Source organism: Elephas maximus, chromosome 13, assembly GCF_024166365.1.
Source record: "Elephas maximus indicus isolate mEleMax1 chromosome 13, mEleMax1 primary haplotype, whole genome shotgun sequence".
In the NCBI taxonomy this organism is placed as follows: Eukaryota; Metazoa; Chordata; class Mammalia; order Proboscidea; family Elephantidae; genus Elephas; species Elephas maximus.
Window position 1 is genome coordinate 49514978 of NC_064831.1, and position 17546 is coordinate 49532523.

Below are 17546 nucleotides of genomic sequence, written 5' to 3' on the forward strand. Positions count from 1 at the left end.
TCCCTGAAGGTTTGGTAGAACTCTGCAGTGAAGCCATCTGGGCCAGGACTTTTTTTTGTTGGGAGTTTTTTGATTACCGTTTCAATCTCTTTTTTTGTTATGGGTCTATTTAGGTGTTCTACTTCTGAATGTGTTAGTTTAGGTAAGTAGTATTGTTCCAAGAATTTATCCATTTCTTCTAGGTTTTCAAATTTGTTAGAGTACAATTTTATGTAGTAATCTGATATGATTCTTTTGATTTCATTTGGTTCTGTTGTGATGTGGTCCTTCTCGTTTCTTATTCGGGTTATTTGTTTCCTTTCCTGTTTTTCTTTAGTCAGTCTAGCCAATGGTTTATCAATTTTGTTAATTTTTTCAAAGAACCAGCTTTTGGCTTTGTTAATTCTTTCAATTGTTTTTCTGTTCTCTAATTCATTTAGTTCAGCTCTAATTTTTATTATTTGTTTTCTTCAGGTGCCTGATGGATTCTTTTGTTGCTCACTTTCTATTTGCTCAAGTTGTCGGGACAGTTCTCTGATTTTGTCTCTTTCTTCTTTTTGTATGTGTGCATTTATCGATATAAATTGGCCTCTGAGCACTGCTTTTGCTGTGTCCCAGAGGTTTTGATAGGAAGTATTTTCATTCTCGTTGCTTTCTAAGAATTTCCTTATTCCCTCCTTGATGTCTTCTATAACCCAGTCTTTTTTCAGGAGGGTATTGTTCATTTTCCAAGTATTTGATTTCTTTTCCCTAGTTTTTCTGTTATTGATTTCTAGCTTCATTGCCTTGTGGTCTGAGAAGATGCTTTGTAATATTTCGATGTTTTGGATTCTGGAAAGATTTGTTTTATGCCCTAATATGTGGTCTATTCTAGAGAATGTTCCATGTGCGCTAGAAAAAAAAGTATATTTTGCAGCAGTTGGGTGGAGAGTTCTGTATAAGTCAATGAGGTCAAGTTGGTTGATTGTTGTAAGTAGGTCTTCCGTGTCTCTATTGAGCTTCTTACTGGATGTCCTGTCCTTCTCCGAAAGTGGTGTGTTGAAGTCTCCTACTATATATGTGGAGGTGTCTATCTCACTTTTCAATTCTGTTAAAATTTGATTTATGTATCTTGCAGCCCTGTCATTAGGTGCGTAAATATTTAATATGGTTATGTCTTCCTGATCAATTGTCCCTTTTATCATTATATAGTGTCCTTCTTTATCCTTTGTGGTGGATTTAAGTCTAAAGTCTATTTTGTCAGAAATTAATATTGCTACTCCTCTTCTTTTTTGCTTTTTGTTTGCTTGATATATTTTTTTCCATCCTTTGAGTTTTAGTTTGTTTGTGTCTCTAAGTCTAAGGTGTGTCTCTTGTAGGCAGCATATAGATGGATCGTGTTTTTTTATCCAGTCCGTGACTCTCTGTCTCTTTATTGGTGCATTTAGTCCATTTACATTCAGCGTAATTATAGATAAGTAAGTTTTTAGTGCTGTCATTTTGATGCCTTTTCATGTGTGTTGTTGGCCATTTCATTTTTCCACATGCTTTTTTGTGCTGAGACGTTTTTCTTAGTAGCTTGTGAGATCCTCATTTTCATAATGTTTAACTTTGTGTTTATTGAGTCGTTACGTTTTTCTTGGCTTTTTTCTTGAGTTATGGAATTGATATTCCTTTTTGTGGTTACCTTTTTATTTACCCCTATTTTTCTAAGTAAAAACCTAACTTGTATCCTTCTATTTCGCCTTGTATCACTCTCCATCTGGCAGTTCAATGTCTCCTATATTTAGTCCCTCTTTTTGATTATTTTGATCGTTTATCTATTGATTTCCATGATTTCCTGTTGTGTGTATTATTTTGTTTATTTATTTATTTTTTAGAATTAGTCTTAATTTGTTTGTTTTTGTGCTTTCCCTGTTTGAGTTGCGTTGATATCAGGACGTTCTGTTTTGTGACCTTGTATTGTGCTGGTAGCTGATATTATTGGTCATCCGGCCAAACAATCTCCTTTAGCATTTCTTGCAGTCTTGGTTTAGTTTTTGCAAATTCTCTAAACTTGTGTTTATCTGTAAATATCTTAATTTCTCCTTCATATTTCAGAGAGAGTTTTGCTGGATATATGATCCTTGGTTGGCAGTTTTTCTCGTTTAGTGCTCTGTATATGTCGTCCCATTCCCTTCTTGCCTGCATGGTTTCTGCTGAGTAGTCTGAACTTATTCTTATTGATTCTCCCTTGAAGGAAACCTTTCTTTTCTCCCTGGCTGCTTTTAAAATTTTCTGTTTGTCTTTGGTTTTGGCAAGTTTGATGATGATATGTCTTGGTGTTTTTCTTTTTGGATCAATCTTAAATGGGGTTCGATGAGCATCTTGGATAGATATCCTTTCTTCTTTCATGATGTCAGGGAAGTTTTGTGTCAGGAGTTCTTCAACTATTTTCTCTGTGTTTTCTGTCCCCCCTCCCTGTTCTGGGACTCCAATTACTCGCAAGTTATCCTTCTTGATAGAGTCCCACATGATTCTTAGGGTTTCTTCATTTTTTTTAATTCTTTTATCTGATTTTTTTTCAGCTATGTTGGTGTTGTTTCCCTGGTCCTCCAGAAGTCCCAGTCTACATTCTAATTGCTCGAGTCTGCTCCTCTGACTTTCTATTGCGTTGTCAAATTCTGTAATTTTATTGTTAATCTTTTGGATTTCTACATGCTTTCTCTCTATGGATTCTTGCAACTTGTTAATTTTTCCACTATGTTCTTGAATAATCTTTTTGAGTTCTTCAACAGTTTTATCAGTGTGTTCCTTGGCTTTTTCTGCATTTATCCTAATTTCATTTGTGATATCTTTAAGCATTCTGTAAATTAGTTTTTTATATTCTGTATCTGATAATTCCAGGATTGTATCTTCATTTGGGAAAGATTTTGATTCTTTTGTTTGGGGGGTTGGAGAAGCTGTCATGGTCTGTTTCTTTATGTGGTTTGATATGGACTGCTGTCTCCGAGCCATCACTGGGAAACTAGATTTTCCAAGTAGTCAGCTGGTGCGCTGGCTCCTAGTTCTGAAAACAGTCGCTGTCTGCCCGTATTTGTTCGTTTTCCGTCTCTAAGTCTGTGCTTGTTGTTCAGAGTTCGTAGATTGTTATGTATGTGATCGATTCCCTTGTTTTTCCGAGTCTTTGTTGCAAGAGGGATCCGTGGTAGCGTCCACCTAGTCCGCCATCTTGGCCCCCGCCCTCTGGAAAATATTTTTTGATAATTTATTTTTTTCTTGTTGTTGAGAATATACACAGCAGAACATACACCAATTCAACAATTTCTCCATGTGCAATTCTGTGACGTTGATTACATTTTTCAAGTTGTACAACGGTTCTCAACCTCCTTTCCTGAGTAGTTCCTCCTCCATTAGCATAAACTCGCTGCTCCCTAAGGTTCCTATCTAATCTTTTGAATTGCTGTTGTAAATTTGATCCCATATAGATAGATCAAAAGAGCACAATGCTCAAGGCAGACATTCTTTTTTTTTTTAATTGGGCTTTAAGTGAAAGTTTACAGTTCAAGTTAGTTTCTCATACAGAAATTTATACACACATTGTTATGTGACCCTAGTTGCTCTCCCTATAATGTGACCTAACATTCCTCCTTTCCACCCCGATTTCCCGTATCCATTCAACCAGCTCCTATCCTTTTCTGCCTTCTCATCTCTCCTCTGGGCAGGAGCTGTCCATTTAGTCTCCTTGTATCCACTTGAGCTAAGAAGTACACTCTTTACAAGTATTGTATTATATCATATAGTCCAGTCTAATCTTTTTCGGAAGAGTGGGCTTCAGGAATGGTTTTAGTTTTGGGCTAACAGAGAGTCTGGGGGCCATGTCTTCTGGGGTCCCTCCAGTCTCAGTTAGACCATTAAGTCTGGTCTTTTTACAAGAATTTGAATTTTGCACCCCACTTTTCTCCTGCTCCATCAGGGACTCTCTGCTGTGTTCTCTGTCAGGGCAGTCATTGGTGGTAGCCAGGCACCATCTAGTTCTCCTGGTCCCAGGCTGATGGAATTTCTGGTTTATGTGGCCCTTTATGTCTCTTGGGCTCATATTTTCCTTGTGTCTTTGGTGTGCTTCATTCTTTTTTGTTCCGAATGGGTTGGGATTAGACTGGACTATGTGATATGCTGTTCTTTTGCAATGGATCCTCTGCTTCCTGGGTCCATGTTTACTTTCTCATTTTGCTAGAAAATATTTCTTAGTAGAATCCTGAGAAAGGGCACCTATAAAGTACGTTTTTGGAAAATAGCAAATATTAAAATGTACTTCATGAGCCCTGAGACTTAATGGGAAATTTGGCTGGTTATAGAATTATGGAATGGATATACCCTTCTCTCAAAATTTTAGATATTGCTCTTTCTTCCAGTGTTACTATTGAGAAGTTTGATGTCATTCTGACTTCTGATTATTTGTATACGACCTGATATTTTTACACTCTGGAACATTTTAGGGCTTTCTCTTTAGCTTTGGTGTTCTGAAATTTCAAAATGAGTTCCTTCTCAAAATGAGGTCTTTCTCATTCACTGTGCCAGGTACCTGGGGGAACTGTGTAATCTAGACATTCATGCTCGTTAGTTCTAAGAAATTTTCTTGTATAAATCCTGGTAGGAGGATTACGAGGGTCATTCTTACTGGCTGCCCTTCAGTGTTGCTCATAACAAGTGCCTTGATTTGGAATTTTCTGTCTTTAAACTTTATAAAAGGAAAGCTGATATTTCTTGTGGAAATTTTCCTACAGAAACCAATATAATTATCTCCTCTTAGAAAAAGGAGAGATTCTTCCTTTGAAAAAGAAATCAAATGATTATGTATGTGTATGTTAGGTGTTGGGTATGTTTGGGTTTTAAAATTACAGTGAATTAACAGTAATTTTGTGTTTATCACTGAGACATGTCCAAAAAAGAATGTCTTGACTTTTTAGTACTGGAATTACCAATCTTGTCTCCATGTGTAAAATAGAATAGTTGTTGTTGTTCTTAGTTGCCATCGAGTCAGTTCTGACCCGTAGTGACTCCATGCACAATAGAATGAAACACTGCCTGGTCTTGCACCATTCTCACAATAGTTGCCATGCTCGAGCCCACTGTTGCAGCCATGGAGTCAGTCCATCTAGTTAAGGATCTTCCTCTTTTTTGCTGATCCTCCACCTTACCAAGCATGATGTCCTTCTCCAGGGACTGATCCCTCCTGACAGCATGTCCAAAGTATGTGAGATGTAGTCTCGCCATCCTTGCTTCTAAGCATTCCTGTTGTATCTCCTCCAAGACAGATTTGTTCATTCGTTTGGCAGTCCATGATATATTCAATATTCTTCGCCAACACCACAATTCAAAGATGTCGATTCTTCTTCTGTCTTCCTTATTCATTGTCCAGCTTTCACGTGCATATGAGGCGACTGAAAACACCATGGCTTGGATCAGGCGTACCTTAGTCCTCAAGGTGACACCTTTGCTTTTTAATGCATTAAAGAGATCTCTTGCAGTTGATTTGCCCAGTGCAATTCGTCTTTTGATTTCTTGACTGCTGCTTCCATGGGTGTTGATTGTGATCCAAGTAAAACGAAATCCTTGACAACCTCAATCTTCTCTCCGTATATCATGATGTCGCTTATTGGTTCAGTTGTGAGGATTTTTGTTTACTTTGTGTTGAGGTGTAATCCATACTGAAGGCTGTGGTCTTTGATCTTCATCAGTAAGTGCTTCAAGTCCTCTTCACTTTCAGCAAGCAAGGCTGTATCATCTGCATAACGCAGGTTGTTAATGAGTCTCCCTCCAATCCTGATGCCCAGTTCTTCTGCATATAGTCTAGCTTCTTGCATTGTTTGCTCAGCATACATATCGAATAGGTATGGTGAAAGGATACAACCCTGATGCACACCTTTCCTGACTTTAATCCATGCAGTATCCCCTTGTCTGCTCAAACGACTGTCTTCTGATCTATGTACAGGTCCCTCAATAAGCACAACTAAGTGTTCTGGAACTCCTATTCTCCTCCATGTTATCCATAATTTGTTTTGATTCATAGAGTTGAGTGCCTTAGCATAGTCAATAAAACACAGGTAAACATCTTTCCTGTATTCTCTGCTTTCAGCCAGGATCCATCTGACATCAGCAGTGGTATCCCTGGTTTTGTGCTCTCTTCTGAATCTGGCTAGAATTTCTGGCAGTTCCCTGTCTATATACTGCTACAGCCACTTTTGAATGATGTTCAGCAAAATTTTGTTTGCGTGTGGTATTAATGATATTCTTGGAAAATTTCTGCATTTGGTTGGATCACCTTTCTTGGGAACAGGCAAAAATATGGCTTTCTTCTAGTCAGTTGGCCAGGTAGCTCTCTTCCAAATTTCTTGGCATACACGAGTGAGCACCTTCAGCGCTGCATCGGTTTGTTGAAACATCTCAATTGGTATTCTGTCAATTCCCAGATCATTGTTTTTCTCCAAAGCCTTCAGTGCAGCTTGGACTCCTTCCTTCAGTTCTCTTGGTTCCTGGTCATGTGTTATCTCCTAAAATGATTGAACGTCGACCAGTTCTTTTTGGCATAGTGACTCTGTGTATTCCTTCCATCTTCTTTTGATGCTTCCTGCATCCTTTAATATTTTCCCCATAGAATCCTTCACTATCACAACTTAAGACTTGAATTTTTTCATCAGCTCTTTCAGCTTGAGAAATGCCAAGCATCGTCTTCCTTTTTGGTCTTCTATCTCCAGGTCTTTGCACGGGTCATAGTACTTTGTCTTCTCGAGCCACCCTTTGAAATCTTCTGTTCAGTTCTTTTACTGTATCATTTCTTCCTTTTGCTTTAGCTACTCAGTGTTCAAGAGAAAGTTTCAGAGTCTCTTCTGACATCTATTTAAGCCTTTTTTTTTTTTCCTGTCTTTTTAATGATCTCTTGCTTTCTTCATGTATGATGTCCTTGATGTCATTCCACAATTCATCTGGTCTTTGCTCATTAGTGTTCAACACATCAAATCTATGCTTGAAATGATCTCTAAATTCAGGTGGTATATGCTCAAGATAGTAGTTTGGCTTTCATGGACTTGTTCTAATTTTCTTCAGTTTCAACTTGAACTTGCATATAAGTAATTGAAGGTCTGATCTGAGGTCAGCCCCTGACCATCTTCTGACTGATGATATTGAGCTTTCCCATCATCTCTGTCCAAAGATGTAGTTGATTTTGATTCCTGTGTATTCCATCTGGTGAAGTCCATGTGTATAGTCACCGTTTACGTTGGTGAAAAAAAGGTATTTGCAACGGAGGAGCCATTGCTCTTGCAAAATTCTGTCATTCGATCTCTGGCGTTGTTTCTATCACCAAGGCCATATTTTCCAACTACTGATTCTTCTTCTTTGTTTCCAACTTTCGCATTCCAATCGCCAGTAATTATCAATGCATCTTGATCGCATGTGCGATCAATTTCAGACTGCAGCAACTGATAAAAATCTTCAATTTCTTCATCTTTGGCCTTAGTGGTTGGTGCATAAATATGAGTAATAGTATTAGTTGGTCTTCCTTGTAGGCATATGGGTATTATCCTATCTCTGACAGCGTTGTACTTCAGGATAGATCTTGAAATTTGCTTTTTGAAGATGAATGCGATGCCATTCCTCTTCAAATTGTCATTCCAGGCATAGTAGACTATATGATTGTCCGATTCAAAATGACCAATACCAGTCCATTTGAACTCACTAGTGCCTAGAATATCGATGTTTATGCATTCCATTTCATTTTTGATGATTTCCAATTTTCCTAGATTCATATTTCATACATTCCAGGTTCCGATTATTAATGGATGTTTGCAGCTGTTTCTTCTCATTTTAAGTTGTGCCACATCAGCAAATGAAGGTCCTGAAAACTTGACTCCATCCATGTCATTAAGGTTGACTCTATTTTGACAAGGCAACTCTTCCCGTCGTATTTTGAGTGCCTTCCAACCTGGGGGTCTTATCTTCCGATACTATACCGGACAATGTTCCGCTGCTATTCATAAGATTTTCACTGGCTAATTCTTTTCAGAAGTAGACCACCAGGTCCTTCTTCCTAGTCTGTCTTAGTCTGTAAGCTCAGCTAAAACCTGTCCACCATGGGTGACCCTGCTGGTGTTTGAATACCAGTGGCAAATCTTCCAGCATCACAGCAACACACAAGCCTCCATGGTATGACAAACTGACAGATGCATGGGGGAAATAAAATAGTAGAACAAATATTAATTAGACTTTAATCTTCTGAACAGATTTGGAAGAAAATAAGCCGGAGAAACTAAGTCGTAACTTCCAGTGTAAGAGACTTGACACAGAGGTACTACTCAGGAAGGGGTCTGCTCCTTATGCTAAGAACAGGAAAGGTAGGTGGAAGAAAGAGTCTTAAAGGACAGAGCCACAGCCAGGTGATGGGACTGGGGAGGTGCAAGTCTTCTTTGTTCTGGTGACACTTTGAAATCTTACTTTATTATTCATGAGAACAAGCCAAACAGGTGGAAGCAGGGGCCAGGTAATCGTCTGGCATGAGTGATGGTGGTTGTTGACTCCACAACTATTGCCAAACACATTTATCCGCAAAGATGCCCACCATGGAGAAGAATTACATCAACCAGAGATGAAAGTAGGGAGGATGGGTGAATGATGCCACTTCCACTTTTCCCACAGTATCAAGTACATAGGCCTCTTTCCCTTTCTAAGGGCCTACGTGGGTGCTTCATTGGGTTGAATCATACAGCTGGGACAGGAAATGTTCAGATAAGCAAGGCAGAAGCCATTCGGTAACAGTCTTGCTCATTGTTCCCGGAGAAGAAAGTTCTTGCGGTTTGTTTTAGTTGGAGCCAAAATGATCTAGAATATTAGGAGCTGTGTGTACATTTGATTATGCATTAATAGCTTCATGCAAGGGAAAGATAGGGTTTTGGAGTGTGGCTGACATCAGAAGTATACTTAGAATTGTACCAACACAAACAACATCAATAATAGCATGCAAAGTGAGTCAACCAGATTAATTACCAAACTCTGTCTCCATATGGAAGATAAAATAGATCTAATATTAATTGGACCTTCATTTTTCTGACTGGGTCTTGGGAGAAAATAATAATACTAACATTTGTATATTAGGTAATAGATAAGATCATAAATAATAACTAAGATTATCCTGATTTTACAGATAAGGAAACTGAGTCAAAGAGAGTTTAGGTAGCTTGCCCAAGCACATATAGATTCATAGTTTCCAGTGCCTTCACAGTATGAATCCCTTTATGGAATAGTTATCAGCCTCATTATATATGTTTCCAGGGGGAAGAGAAATCCGTCTCCTGAGTGATGACAGTGATAACAAACTGTTGTTGTTAGTTGCTGTCGAGTCAATTCTGACTCATGGGGACCCCATATGTACAGAGTAGAATTACTCAATAGGGTTTTCAAGGCTGTGATTTTTTTGGAAGCAGATTGCCAGACCTTACTTCCGAGGTGCCTCTGGGTGGATTTGAACCACCGACATTTTGGTTAGTAGTAGAGCACTTAACCATTTGTGCTACCCAAGGATTCCTTGATGAAAACCTACTGCATGGCTATGTGGGGCTCTAGCTCCTGATGGAGAATCCTCTAACTTGTTCACATTGCCTTGGGAAATCTGTACGTGAGCGTGAAAACAGTTAAAGTGTATCCAACTATTGAAGGAGAAACAAAGCGGGGCATATTTGATATTTCTCTTTTTAAGGGCAACTGCATGATATTATGAGGCCTTGTAGTGCAGTGGTTAAGAGTGATGGCGAGCTATGGCTGCTAAACAAAAAGATCAGCAGTTCAAATCCATCAGCCGCTCCTTGGAAACCCTATGGAACAGTTCTACTCTGATCTATAGGGTTGCTACGTGTCAGAATCGACTTAATGGCAATGGGTTTGATTTTTTGGTTTAGCACGATATTAATCTTATTTTACTTTACTTGGAGGATATGTATTATCTACTAATTAGGACTTTTTAAAAGTAACATGACTCTATATGCCTTTTGTTGGCAAGCATATATTAGTAAAGAACTTGTTTAAGTTTCATTAATTAGGAAGAGGTGCAAAAAAAAAAAAAGAACTAGTTTAAGTTTCATTAATAAGGAAGAGGTGCAAACCCCCTAAATATTTTTGGCTCTGTATATCTTAAGCCAAATTATTTTATTTAACAGATTCATCTGGATACTTACACTAAAGCTTCACTCCATTGCTAGTGTAGACCTGGGATGAAGGTATAAGAAATCAGACAGAATGTTAAAGTTAATTTACTCCCTCAAAATAATTTGTTTTTCTGTTGTTATTCATAGTCTTTGATATGTGCTGTCCTTGGGGGAAGGGAAGGAAAAACTTAATCAATACTTACATAGCTGTCACTCTGCCACACCCTTTATCCCTTGTAGTTTGTGTGACACATTTTTCCAACCTCAACTCATGTGGTCTGTCTTAGTCTCCTAGTGTTGCTGTAACAGAAACACCACAAGTAGAATGCTTTAACAAACAGAAATTAATTTTCTCACAGCTTAGAAGGCTAGAAGTCTGAATTCAGGGCTCCAGCTCTAGGGGATGGCACTCTCTCTGGTGGCTCTGAAGGAAGGTCCTTGTGTCAACTTTTTTTTTTTTCCTGCTGCAAAAGTCCTCTTTATTTATTCCTTTTTTAAATTGTGCTTTAAGTGAAAGTTTATAGTTCAAGTCAGTTTCTCATACAAAAATTTATACAGACATTGTTATATGACCCCAGTTGCTCTCCCCATAATGTGACAGCACACTCCTCCTTGCCATCCTGTATTTCCCATGTCCATCCAACCAGCTCTTTGACCCTTTCTGCATTCTTATCTCACCTCTGGACAGGAGCTGCCCATTTAGTCTCATGTATCTACTTGAACCAAGAAGCAGTCTTTTCACGAGTATCATTTTATATCTTATAGCTCAGTCTAATCTTTGTCTGAAGAGTTGGGTTCAGGAACGGTTTTAGTTCTGGGCTACTTGTATCAACTTCTGCAGCACCAGAATTCCTCAGTTCCTGGGCGATTTCCACATGGCACCCATCTTCACCCACTTTGTGCTTGCTTGACTTTATGTCTGTGCTTCTCCTTTGGTGCTTGGAAATGATTAGGATAAGACACACCCTACACTGACATGGCCTTATTAACATAACTAAAAAACCCTATTCCCAAATGGGTTTACATCCTCAGGTATACTGGTTAGGATTCCAACATATTTTTTTTTTTGTGGGGGGAAACAATTCAATCCATAACATGGTCATTACTGTTGTGTTGTTGTCAGTTGCCCTCGAGTCAAAGGGAGGGGATAGAGCAACTGGGTAAAGGCACAGAATGTGGTATCAGGGGGGACCAGGTTCAAGTTCCAGCTCTATCACTTAACAGCTTGGGGAACTTGGACAAGTCACCTAATGTGTCTAAGCCTCAGTTTACTCACAGGCATGAAAATAAAAGTGCCTGTCTCCAAGATGGTGCAAGGACGAAGTGAAATACTGTAGACGAAGTATTTAGCGCAGGGCCTGATACCTTGTCATTGGCTATCATACCACTAGAGCCAGGGTGAGGTAAGCGAGGCACTCATATAGACACAAAACTTAAGGGGTTGCCAAAAAACAAAGAAAAACCACAGTCATCAAGATCAATGATATTTTAAAAAATCAAAATTAATGCAAAAATCCATGATAAACAAAATATCAAATTTTAAATAAGGACAGGATGAGTACTACTGATTTCTCCTTTGTCTCAGGCTTCAATACGACTTGGCATGGCACTATACCTTATCCTCACGGGTGGGTATTGCTATTTCTTTCTGTTGTTGAACAGAGGGGAAGTTGTCTTTTAATTCTCCTACCAGTGAGGATCACTGTCCGATAACGTACTACTTGGCAAAGAAGCAAGACCAAGGCCCGTCAGCTTATGCTTTGGGCCTTCATTGTTTAAACTGCACTGTCATGACTGGCTAATACTAGGAAGCCCATAGACGCCTACTGAACTCGAGAATGGCTTGTACTTGTTTCTAGGTGCCATTGAGTTGGTTCCCACTCATATCGACCCTAAGTATAACAGATCGAACACTGCCCAGTCCTGTGCCATCGTCACAATCATTGCTATGTTTGAGCCCGTTGCTGGGGCCATTGTGTCAGTGCATCTCATTGAAGGTCTTCCTCTCTTTTGCTGGCTATACTTTACCAAACATGATGCCCTTCTCCAGGGACTGGTCTCTCCTTATAACGTGTCCATTCTTGTTTCTAAGGAATGACTTAAAGATTACATATTTATTAGCTATTCTGGAGTTTAATTGTCAGGTGCCCTAAAGATGCTTTCGACTCAAAGTGACTCCATGTGACAGAATAGCTGTCCCACAGGGATTCCTAGGCTGTAATCTTTTTTGGGGGGGGGAGGGGATTGATTTTTTTTTTATTGTGCTTTAAGTGAAAGTTTACAAATAAAGTTAGTCTCTCATACAAAAACTGATATACACCTTGCTACATGCTCCCAGTTGCTCTCCCCCTAATGAGATAGCTAGGCTGTAATCTTTATGGGAGCAGATTGCCACATCTTTCTCCTACAAAGCCGCTAGCTAGGTTTGAACTGCCAACCTTTAGCTAGGTTAAGCTGAGTGCTTAACCACTGTGCCACCAGGGCTCATATATCTATATAACAGAGGGAAACTCTGGTGGCATAGTGGTTAAGAGCTATGGCTGCTAACCAAAAGGTTCAAATCCATCAGGTGCTCCTTGGAAACCCTATGGGGCAGTTCTACTCTGTCCTATACGGTTGCTATGAGTCGGAATCAACTTGACCGCAATGGGTCTATTTTTTTGTTTGCTTTCTATAACGGAAATACCACAGGTGGACAGGTTTAACAAATAGAAATTTATTGTCTCACACTCTAGGAGACTAGAAGTCTGAATTCATGGTACTAGCTCCAAGGAGAAGGCTTTCTCTCTCTGTCGATTCTGAAAGAAGGCCCTTGTCAGCAATCTTCCTCTGGTCTAGGAGCTTCAGAGCGCACCACGTCCTTGGCCCAACTGCTTTCCAGCCTTTTTACAAATACCACTTTTGACTTACACAGTCCTTGACCTTCACCTACACGAGCCAGTTCGTTGGCACCATAGATGACCTGTACATCTCATCTTCGTGACTAGATGCTGTGCAGAGACATAGGTAGGACCAGAACCCAGCTGTCCAATAAATCACTTAAAAAAAAAAAAAAAAAACTCCACCGTGTCTAGCACAATATCCTGCAAAGGTCATTTGTATTCAATGACTTGTTGGTGAATAGTATTACAGTCATCAAGTTTATCAAATTGTTCTCTTTGATAAAACTATTTTGATCTGCCAGTATAAAATAATTTGTGATAATCCATGGCTTTTTAGTTATAGAGATGCAAGAAAAAAATCAATTTCCTGGAATGAGTTACAATCAAAGCCATTCAGGAAAAATGAATATTTCTTTGCAATTTATCCTGCAGAAATAGTTTAATAGTTGGAAAAAAACGAGGGTAGGCTTAAATTATGGCACATTAAATGTTGTCCCTTCAGGATTCAAAACAAATAACATGGAAAGAAAAGAAAGGAAATGAGAAACAGGAAGTTATGGGTCTGATTCAAGGCTACTTGGAAACCTCAGGATTCCTATCAGGTATTCAGATTTTGAGAGAACTACAATTATGTGCCTTATTCTCAATGAATTTTTTAAATCTTGGATTTTATTTATATTAATTGATACAATTTTTTAAAGAAAACTAAATTCATCCTAAATAGAAGGATATTTATTTGCCCATCCACCTGTCCACCCGTCCACCCGTCTGTCCGTCCGTCCATCCGTCCATCCGTCCACCTACCTACCTATGTATTTATCTATGAAGACCTCTCCCTTCCCAGGTCCTCTCCTTCCCTATCCGTGACAGGGAGGCTGTTTTCTGGCAAATAAAATATCAAAGTTGTGCTTTGAAGATCCTCAGCAGTAGCAGGAGAGCAATTCCTGTTTTATAGGTGCTCCATTCTGAGGAATATAAATACCCACCGTCACGCTTCTTGGAAGCCAGCAGTGGGTACCCTAAGACTCTGAATAAAGAGGGAATGGCAGGATAGAGCTGGGACCAGGGAAGACAGAATAGTAAGGAGAGAGGGGAAACAAAGGAGACGGGACTTCCCTGTGCACATCTGAGATGCCTGCCCTACACACTGAAAGGCAACCTAAAGAGGACAGGCAAGAAACATTTTGAACATTCTCTGTATTTTTCATGATGGTCTCTGGGTTCACATGGGCATTTTCAGGCAACACCTGCACACTCTTCCAGATAAAATGGTAAGGTGACATATGTTTCAAATATGTTTTAAGTGACAGAAAGTTACTGGGAAACTGAATGTCTTAGGCTGGGTTCTCCAGAGAAGCAAAACCAGTGAAGCATGTATATACACATATAGAGAGAGAATGAGAGAGAGAGAGAGAGGCAAGCAGAGAGAGAGAGAAATTTATGTCAAGAAAATGGTTGTGAAGGCTGGCAAGTCCCAAGTCCATGGGTCAGGCTTTGGGCTGGAGGCTTCTACTGACTCAAGTAGCTGCAGGGGCTGATGAACCCAAGATCGGCAGATAAGATGGTAGGCCATTGGCTAAAGTCCCAAGAACTGGAGGTCAGATGATGACAAGCTGGATGCAGGATCCAGAGCAAGCCAGGAAACTTTGTCAGGACGGTCCCTGTATTTATTGGATATAGGCTATACCCTTGAGGAAACTCCCCTTACTACTACTGGCTGATCACATCAGATCACAACACGGAGGATGACTACATTGTTACATAACTGCCAAACCACTGAGAATTATCACCCAGCCAAGGTGACACACAACCTTAACCATTCCACTGACTGATAACTGCTGTCACCATGGCATGCCATTCAATCCAGTATGTTAGAAAGCGTGTGCTGGTCAGTGGAAATAGAATGGGGAAAAGGAAAGGATAATCATTGAGTCTTTACAGCACTAAGTTGATGCTGCTGGGTCAGATCTCCACATTGCAGGCTTTCAAGGCCCCTGCACGTCTCCTTGTTGGTGGCAGTTTTAAGCGTGTCTGCAATTATTTGATCAGTGCGTCGGGCTGTAATGCAAGCTCCATGAGAGCAGAGAGCGATGTCTCTTTTCCTTCTTCCTCACCATTGTGTCTTACAGCCACGCATAGTTTCTAGCATATGGCAGGCACCCAAGAAATATTTGACTGAATGAATGTTGAGCTGCATTAACCCTTTGTGGGGGTATTATCCTGTTTTATAAGTCAAGAAACAACTGCAGAATACCAAAGATCACGCACTAGTAATGGCTGCAGCCAGGACTCCAGAACAGCCCAGCCTGCCTTCACGGCCCAGGTTCTGTCCACCATGTCATGCTCCTTTCCGTGGTTTGGAGGGGCTCGGGCTCGTGGGGGAGACGGACAGGAACACAGGTACTGGGTATGTGCTAGCGTCTATGGAAGAAGTATGAACCTGATGCGGGAACGCAGGCAAAGGTGCGGGTCCCCAGCCTGCTGAAAGCCCGCCCACAGAGAGGAAGCAAAATTATGAGTGGACCGGCTTGTGCACCCTGCTCAGAATCCAAAACTGAGAGGAAGATGGCAAGAGTTCGGTCGCCCTGGGAGAGGGATGGGGCGGGAGGCAGAAGGAAGGCGTGGGAAGAAGAGGGCTGGTAGCAGCCTTTCTTACATCGCATCTGTTGTGGTGAGACACGACCCTCAGTCCCACCTGCGGTGTCGAGGTAATTCATTGATGGCACTGGGCAGCCCCAGAGGGTTCGTTCACCTGCACAGGTGGGGCGTCAATGCGCGAGCTGTTTTGCAGACCGTGGCCTAATCAAATAACTTCTCCCCAGTTTTGCGGGGGAGGCAGCGGAAGCTCAATAACTATTTTTGTGGGAAAGAGGTTTAGTAAATACGCACCTCGGTTCCTAGCTTAATCAGGCACCACTCGGCACCTCTCCACGCCAGGCAGTCCTACGGCAGGATTGATTTTCCGACAAGCGAAATCCCCGCCCGCTGGCTCCACGGGCTTGGAGGGGCGGTGAGGGAAACGCAGCGGCGCGGAGGCTATTTTGGGTGTGGGAGCAGGAGGGAGGCGGGCGGGCCGCCGGGCTGGGCGCGGGCGCGCGGGGAAAGCCTCCAGCTCGGGCTGCCACGGCAACCGCGTCCAGGCAACGCGCCCGGAAGCCGCTCGGGCGGCGCGCGGCGGCTGGCACCCGGAGCGGCGAACCGGGCCGGGCAGCGCGCTGATTGGCCGGCGCTGCCCGCGGCGCGGCCCGCAGCCGGGCGGCCGGCACAGCCCGCACCCAGCGCGCCGGCGAGGACAGGGGCAGCCGCGGCGCGCCGCCCCCCGCGCCGGTGAGTGCCGCGCCCCGGGCCCCGGCGGCGCGTCCTCCAGCCCCGGGCGGCGGCTGCTCCTGGGGGCCGCGGTGACCTTGGGCAGCCGCTCGGTAGATTGGCTTGGGAGACTGTGCGTGGCCCATGTGACCTGCGGCGGGCGAGAGGGTTAACTGCATGCTGACGCGAAGGGATGAAGTTGGGCGCAGAGCGCAACTGGCAATGCATTTTTGCCAGGAGCGAGGAGGGGTTGCATGCCAGCAAACCAGCAGTAGCCCCGAGGATCTGTTTGGGGGAGCTGGGGTGGCACGGATTGCCAGGGGGTTAGGGGCGAGTAGCCGCCCCACCACTCGGAGCTGAGTGACCTTGGACAGGTTAACCTTTCTGCATCCCCCCCCCCACCCCGCCTTCTCTTTCTTATTTTAAAAGAGGGACTTGGGTTCTTTGCAGTTCCACAGTGCTGTTGTGACATTGTCCTGTGAGCTGAGAAAGATCCCCAAAGTACGGTTCTGCAGGTACAGGCTGTGAAAGGTTTAAACGTGCTTATTCTACAGGGAATTTCCATTGACTGCCAAAGTGACAAGAGATGTTAGTTCTATGGCAGATTCGGGAGGGAGCTAGTCAGTGGTCCAGGGGGTGGCTTAGCAGGAGGCACAGGTTGAAACCCCTTTGGTGCCCCAAAGTCATGACCAAAATCAGGGTTAATGCTCCTGCCTTCTGCTTCCCTGTAGTTAATCTAATAGGAAACTTTGTATCTGAACAGGTAAAATCAAAACCCAACAGGGGCAGGCAGCAGCAAACGAAGTGAGTCATTTCTTCCATATGCAGGAGACTGTGCGTGTGTGCGTGTGTGTGTGCTTGCGTGCCTGAGAAGCGCCCTCAGCTTAAAGTCTGTGTGTGCCAATGTTAATTATTTCAAAGGAGTAATCTGAAATAATGCTAGAATGATCTGGACCCAAAGCAGGTGCAAACATTTGCAGCTTGCTCTTTAAATAGGAGTTAGGCTTGTGAAAGTAAGTATGTTCTTTACTGAGAGATATCCCCAGGATTTGCAAATTGTGTCTGCCTTCAGGGCCCTGTCATGGAGATAATGTGCAAAGGGGCCCCTAAGACTCAGTAGGCTGTGGCACCTCTTCTGTTTTTAGCACTGGCTGGTGCTAAGAAGACACTCAGGCCCCTTTCCATAGTCTCAGCCCTTAAGCTTCTCTTTTCTACGGAGGTGGGA

The 17546-nt window shown here is 42.1% G+C and overlaps 1 protein-coding gene and 1 long non-coding RNA gene across 3 annotated transcripts in view; one reads left to right on the forward strand and one right to left on the reverse strand.

Annotated features, from left to right (window-relative positions):
- The window catches only part of LOC126087927 (uncharacterized), a 32667-nt gene extending 16577 nt beyond the window's left edge, over positions 1-16090 (reverse strand). The window contains exons 1-2 of the long non-coding RNA XR_007519904.1: positions 15905-16090; positions 10337-10433 (exon numbers count right to left, since the gene is read on the reverse strand). This is a non-coding gene — a long non-coding RNA (uncharacterized LOC126087927). The remainder of the gene's footprint in view (positions 1-10336; positions 10434-15904) is intronic.
- Positions 16091-16283: 193 nt separating this feature from the next.
- FAM81A (family with sequence similarity 81 member A) overlaps positions 16284-17546 on the forward strand; it is an 84052-nt gene continuing 82789 nt past the window's right edge. Inside the window, exon 1 of one of the 2 annotated variants that reach the window (XM_049905870.1) lies at positions 16284-16342. The gene's annotated coding sequence lies outside the window, so the exon portion shown is untranslated. The remainder of the gene's footprint in view (positions 16343-17546) is intronic. The other variant, XM_049905871.1, reaches the window with a different exon arrangement.